The following is a 7,574-nucleotide window of genomic DNA, read 5'->3' on the forward strand; positions in this document are numbered from 1 at the left end:
GCTTCTATTTTTCCTCATTGAAATGAGTCTCTACTATTTACTTAAACTGAGAGATTTGCTTGGTGAAAATGGGTCATAAATGTTTTATTTGGGCAGGCTATGTGGTCCAAATAGCTAAGACTTATTTTTCATTTTATTATAAATCAAAGGCAATTTCAAGTGAATTTTGGATAAATATGAAAAGAACAGATTTTACACTATCTTTTTAGAAAACAGGATTTTAAAAATAGCAGAATGCTTAAAATAAATGCAAAATGAGTATTCTCAGATAAGACTACTAAATTGATAGGGTGTTGTATTTAAAAATCATAACAAAGGCAAATGACAATTTAAAAAATATTAGAACAATATGTAACTATGTTAATTTTTTATTCCCCAATTAGTACCAATCGAGTATAATTTCTGTTTAAAGATCACTTTTAATTTCCATATTTTCTCATCTTAGGAGAGAGTTTAAAAATATAGTTTAACATATGGAGGCTTTGAGAGAAATTTTGATGTAAGCACTACCTCAGAAAGATTCGTGAAGCACACACTCTGAGGAAAAAAAAAAAAAAAGATCATTCTGTTCCTACCTAAATGGTGATGAAACCCTGGATAAGTGGGGAGTCAGTGATTGATAAGTTGATGTTCCTCACTGCCTCCAGCTAGACAGCTTCCTATTCTGGTCTGACATGTAGCTTACAAAGTCAGGCTTCCAGAATGTTTCATCACCACATGACAGAAACAGAGACTTGGAATAATTCAATACTGTCATTCTTCTATTCACCTAACAAATATATATTGTACATCAGGCTACGTGCTGGGTCCTGGGAGTATAGAAATGGAAATATCTTGCCTTCAAGAAACTAGGTCTACTTGCAAATAAAACAAATATGAAACAATATATAAAACAATATAGCTTAAATTGACTGATGCCATAATTTGAGTATATGGGAGGAATACGTGGCTGAGAAGAGAGGTCGACTAAACGAGGTCCAGTCAGGAGACAAATACTACTCAGCTATTTTAACAGGGATATTTTAATAAAAATGGTTAACAGTGTTGGAGATTTGTTCTGGCAAACAGGAACATGACAGTATCACAGTGGTAGTAACTACAGAAAGCTTATGCTGAGCTAACAGAAAAGACGCTGAAGGTGCCTGGTGGATCAATTGGCTAGGCTTCAGATTCTTGATGTCAGCGAAGGTCATAATTTTACAGTTTGTGAGTTTGAGCACCACATCGGGTGCCATGCTGATAGTGCGGGGAACCTGCTTGAGACTCTCTCTCTCTCCCTCTCTCTCTCTCTGCCCCTCCCCAGCTCATGCTTTCTCTCAAAATAGATACATAAACTTAAAAAAAAAAGAAGTTGAAATTATTACATTTTAAGGGCACAGAGGAGGGGCTTTGTGAAGTTAGAGCTCTAACTTCTCGGGAGGAGACAGTGCACACCTGGTGGACATCTGAGTCCCTCAGAGGACTGTCCTCATGGAGCAGGGACCCAGGTCTTGAAAGATACTTCCAGCAGGATGTTTCTCGTGTCTCCAAGCAGAAGACTGTTATAGGAGTGTTGGAAAAACTGGACACTGATTTCAAGTGCTATTTGTAAGTGAATGGCCACTTCCAAAGTCAAGGTACACTGCTGTGGTGATGGTGACAGGAACAAATAGCGAGCCAAACTGGAAGTAGGATAAGATGACCAAAACCCTTCTCTTTGCTCCAACTTCCTAGTCTCCATCTCTTGTCTCCAGGGAGGCAGCTAGCAAAACTGAAATAGGGTTTGCAGAGTCCTTGCTGAGCACAGGAGAGTGAGATTTAAGTAAAAACAAAACAAAAAACAATATTAACTAACACAAGTAAATGTAGAAACATGAAGGACAGTAAAATAAGCAAAACTTCTCACAAAAGGGGACCTTAACCTGAAGATGGAAGAGTAAGAATTTTCTAGGGTGGGCTACAAAACCTAGTATGAGTCTGGCTAAAACATCATGGAGAGGGGTGATTCACAAGGAGGGAAAACAATGCATGATTTACCAGGAGTAACAGTGGCAAGCATGTATTTAAAGCATGTATTCAAAAGGAGACAGATAAAACTGGTTGGGTTAATGAAGGGTGTCAGATTATAAAAAGCTGAGAACATCTGCAAGTAATTGGATAAATATTTACTTTGCAGCCATTGTAGTTTATAAAGGAGGCTAGTGCCCTGAGACAGACACTATTGCTTAAGGAAGTCTGAAGTGGTGACAGGATTCAGGATGGATGGGAAGAAAAAGGGGGAGAATGGTTTAGAGTCCAGCAAAAGACATACTCTCATAATATAGACTCATGATGATGAGCATGGCAGTAAGTCAATACTGACAAATTCTAGACAAGCTGTATAAAAAAGTTAGCCTGTGGAACTGCCTGGAAAGTGAAATCAAAGAGAACTGAAGACCTGTAACATATTTTAAAATGCAACTTTTTTTCCTATCATAAAGGGAAGTCAAATGACTTTAGAACATAACCCTTTATACAGTCACCATTAATAATTGCACATTAATGATAATGTAAGTTGTGGTTGGAGTAGAACCAAAGTTTTGAAATCTTAAAGGTATGTTTTTGCAAGTCTCAGAAGAAAAATGGTTCTTGGACATTTTTACAAGAAGACTTTTTCAAGTCTCTGTTTAAGGCGTTTAGGTATCCCTTGGGCTACCAGAATTTGACTGAATATTGGAATTTCTTGAAAGGAAGCTTGCGTCTTTGTTTTGTTCTATCTAAAACGAGAGCAAATATATTAGCTTTAACAGCTACAATGGGGAATGATCAAAGCAGGAGTACTGATGGACAGGCATACCTTATTTTATTGTACTTTATTGTGCTTTGCAGGTAGTGCATTTTTTACATATTGAAGGTTTGTGGCAACCCAAGTCAAGCAAGTCCGTCGAGGCTCTTGTCCAACAGCATTGATTCACTCTGTGTCTCTGTGTCACATTTTAGTAATTCTCACAACATTTTGAACTTTTCCATTTTTCTTATGGTGACCTGTCATCAATGATCTTTGTAATTATTTTAGGATAATAAAACCTGCTCCCATTAGAAGACACAAATTTCATTGATAAATATTGTATGTGTCCTATCTAACTGCTCCATTGGCCAGCTTTCCCCCCATTGTTTTCTCTTCCTTAGGCCTCTCTATTCCCTGACATACAACAATATTGAAATTAAGTAAATTCATAACCCTACAGTGGCCTTTTATGTGTTCAAGAAAAATAAAGAGTTGTACATTTCTCACTTTAAATCAAAAGCTAGACATAATTGGGCTCAGTAAGGAAGGCATGTCGAAAGCCAACCCAGGTAGGCTGATAGAAGGACCTCTGGTACCAAACACTCAGCCAAGTTGTGAAAGCAAAGGAAAAGATCCTGAAGGAAATTCAATGTGCTGTTCCAGTGAACACACAAATAGTAAGAACGCGTACCACGTGTATCGCTGATGGGGCAAAAGTTTCAGTGGTTTTGATGAAAGATCAAACAAGCTACATTTCCTTAAGCCAAGCCCTAATCTAGAGCAAGGTTCTAGCGCTCTTCCATTCTGTGAAGGCTGAGATTGGTAAAGACACTGCCAAATAAAAGTTGGAATCTAGCAGAGGTTGTGTCATGAGGTTTAAAGGAAGAAGCCATGTCCATGACGTAAAAGTGCAAAGTGAGGCAGAAAGTGTTGATGTAAAAGCTGCAACAAGTTATCCAGAAGATCCAGCTAAGATCATTAATGAAGGTGGCTATACTAAGAAACAGATTTTCAATGCATATGAAATAGCATATTATTGGTGAAGATGCCAACTAGGAGTTTCACGCTACAGAGAAGTCAATGTCTGATTTCAAAACATAGTCTGAGTCTCCTGTTTGGGGCTAATGAAGCTGATGACTTTAAATTGAAGCCAGTGTTCATTTACTATTCCAAAAATCCTAAAGCCCTTAAAAATTACACCAAATCTGCTCTATCTGCTCTATACATGGAACAACAAAGCCTGGATGATAGTACATCTGTTTATCACATGGTATATTGAATACTTTAAGCCAGCTGTTAAGAACAGCTCAGAAAAGAAAGATTGCTTTCAAAATATTATTACTCAGAGGTGAGGGTAACACAAACTTGAAGGAAAGGCTCGGGAAGTTGGGGGCACCTAGCAGCCAAAATGAAGGTGAAGATGCTGAGTCAAACCCGGACGACTATGTCTGTGAAACCAAGCTGGACTTACAAAGAGTTCCAAGAAACTATGATCCTACCTTTCATCCTTTTGAGGTCCCGCAAGAATATATAAGAGCTTTAAATGCTACCAAATTGGAACAGGTATTTGCAAAACCATTCCTTGCTTCCCTGGACAGTCACCGAGATGGAGTCAATTGATGGGCAAAGCACCCAAAGAGCCTGGCTACTGTCCTTTCCAGGGCATGTGATGGAGAGGTTAGAATTTGGAACTTGACTAAACAAAAATGTATCCATGCAATAAAAACACATGAGGGTTTTGTACGAGGAATATGTACTCGCTTCTATGGGACTTCTTTCTTTACTGTTGGTGATGACAAAACCATGAAGCAGTGGAAAATGGATGGACCAGGCTATGGAGAAGAAGAGAAACCATTGCATACAATATTAGGAAAGACAGTGTATACAGAGATTGATCATCACTGGAAAGAACCTGTTTTTGCCACATGTGGACAGTAAGTAGACATTTGGAATGAACAAAGAACAAGTCCTATATGTTCAATGACCTGGGGACTCGACAGTAAAAGTAGTGTTAAATTTAACCCAACTGAGACATTTTTCTTGGGAAGTTGTGCTTCTGACAGGAGTATAGTACTATATGACATGAGGCAAGCTACTCCCCTATAAAAGGTCATCTTAGATATGAGAACAAACACATTTTGTTGGGACCCTATGGAAGCTTTCATTTATGCTGTGACAAATAAGGATTACAATTTATATGCTTTTAATATGTGTGTGCTGGACACTCCTGTAATGGTCCATATGGATCATGTATCTACAGTGCTTGATGTGGATTATTCTCCCACTGGGAAGGAGTTTGTGCCTGCTAGTTTTGATAAATCTATTTGAATTTTTCCTTTGGACAAGAATAGAAGCAGGGAAGTCTATCACACAAAAAGAATGTAACATGTTATATGTGTAAAATGGACTTCTGACAGCAAATATATTATGTGCGGATCTGATGAAATGAACATTTGTCTGTAGAAAGCTAATACTTCTGAAAAGTTGGGTATCAAAAGAAAAAGCAGCTAAAGATTATAACCAAAAATTGAAAGAGAAATTTCAACATCATCCTCATATAAAATGTATTACTCATCACCAACATCTACCAAAATCCATCTACAGCCAGACTCAGGAACGGTGCATCATGAAAGAAGCTCGTCAGTGAAAGGAAGTGAAATGTCTCAAACATGGCAAGCCTGGATCTATGTCAATTGTGTCGGAGAAGAAGAAACATGTAGTGGCTGTTGTGAAATAATACTTGGTATTCTTACCAATCCTGATATGTGATGATTTGTTACACTTTGATTTGCAAACTCTGTAAATAAAAATACTGGCTCTAGAATAAAACGGTTCAGTTACATGTAGAAGTTGTAAAAACTACCTGGTTGATAAGACTGTCCAACATTCTTATTTTGTTGAAGAATACAGTATTTGTAAACTAAATTATTCCTTTTAGAAAATGCAGATATACTTTCACTTTGATCTATTATTATAGATATACTATACATTTGAATTTACATTCAATACCAAACATCTCTTTTGTTACCTTTAATATTACTTTGGATAATTAGTGCAGTGATTCATTCTATGATTACATATAACATGTCAGAACTTTTCACTTCAAGTAATTTTATGTGTTTTATTTGTATTTGGCTTTTGAGACTTTAAAGATGATCAACTTGAATTTATATAACTTTTATAAATAATAATTATAATTTATGGTTAAGTCAAGATAATAAAACATCCTTTATCTCAGCATTATAAAAAAGTGTTACTATTCATTGACAATGCACCCAGTTACCCAAGAGCTGTGATGGAGATACACAAGATGAATGTGGTTTTTAAGCTTGCTAACACAACAACCATTCTGCAGTCCACAGATCAGGGAGTCATCTCTACTTGCAAGTCTTATTATTTAAAGAGTATGTTTTATAAATCTGTAACTGAAATAGATTCCTTTGATGGATCTGGGCAGCGTAAATTGAAAATCTTTGGGAAAGGATTCATTATTCTATTTGTCATTAAGAATATCTGTGATTCATGGGAAGAGGCCAAAATATCAATATGAATAAGAGTTTGGAAGAAGTTGATTCTAATCCTCATGGATGACTGTGAAGTGTTCAAATTCAGTGTTCAGTGTAGGAAGTAAGTACAGATGTGGTGGAAATAGTAGGAGAATTAAAATTAGACTTTGAGCCTGAAAATGTGACTGAAATGATGCAATCTCATGATAAAACTTGATTGGATCAGGAGTTGCTTTTTACGGATGAGCAATGAAAGTGGTTTTGAGGTGGAATCTATTGAAGAGAATGCTGTGAAGATACTTGAAATGACAACACAGGATTTAGAATATTACATAAAATCAGTTCATAAACCAGCAGCAGGTTTTGAGAGGATTGATTTCAATTTTTAAAGGAAGTTCTACTATAGCTAAAATGCTATCAAACAGCATTGCATGCAACCAAGAAATCCTTCATGAAAGGAAAAGTCCATTGATATAGCAAACCTTATTGTTGTCCTATGTTAAGAAAATACCACAGCCACCCCAGTCTTCAACAACCACCATCCTTATCAGTCAGCAACCATCAACATCAAAGCAAGTTCCTCTCTACCCCCGACCCCCCCACACCCAGCAGCAAAAAGATGAGGACTCAATGAAAGTTCAGATGATAGTTAGTAGACTATAGTAGACTACTTAGTAGATACTTAGTAGACTAAGTAGACTACTTAGGAGACTATAGTATAGTAGACTAAGTAGACTACTTAGTCAACTATAGTATAGTATAAATAAAACTTTTATACACATTGGGACACCAAAAAATTCATTTAACTTCCATTATACTGCGAATTGTCTGGAACCAAACCAACAATATCTCTGAGCTATCCCTGAAATAATTAAGGCTTTTTGGTTGATTGCATTGGATTTTTGTCCATACTTTATCTGTCCCTACTGCATAGTCACATAGGGGCTCCCATTCATCCATTCTCCCAGAGAAATACCTGATAAGGATCTTTGTCCAGATCTCTGCTTGTTGGAAAATATGATGATCTATTTTCTAAGTATGGTGAAGCATTTTAGCTGGAACAGTTTTAAAGTTTTGTAGAATTGGACTTTGGCATTCAAATAATCCAGTGTACCTAGCCACAAAAGATTTTTACCACTGTAATGTGGTTGCTTTTCTAAACCCTACATAGCATGTCAGAGCTGAATAAGGTTTACAAATGATTTATATATGAGGAAATAGAGGAAAAGGATAGCATTCTCTGTAATCTTGGAGACTGAAGCAAAATATGACTATTCTGGGTCCTTTGGACTTGACCCTATCATGGTCAAGCTAACTTATGT

At 36.8% G+C, this 7,574-nt stretch overlaps 1 pseudogene; it reads left to right on the top strand.

Moving 5' to 3' along the window:
* The first annotated feature begins 4,154 nt into the window (after nucleotides 1-4,154).
* Nucleotides 4,155-5,483, top strand: LOC144228893 (DDB1- and CUL4-associated factor 13 pseudogene; annotated as a pseudogene).
* The last annotated feature ends 2,091 nt before the right edge of the window (nucleotides 5,484-7,574 follow it).

Source organism: Crocuta crocuta, unplaced genomic scaffold (assembly GCF_008692635.1).
Source record: "Crocuta crocuta isolate KB4526 unplaced genomic scaffold, BGI_CrCroc_1.0 scaffold807, whole genome shotgun sequence".
NCBI lineage: Eukaryota > Metazoa > Chordata > Mammalia > Carnivora > Hyaenidae > Crocuta > Crocuta crocuta.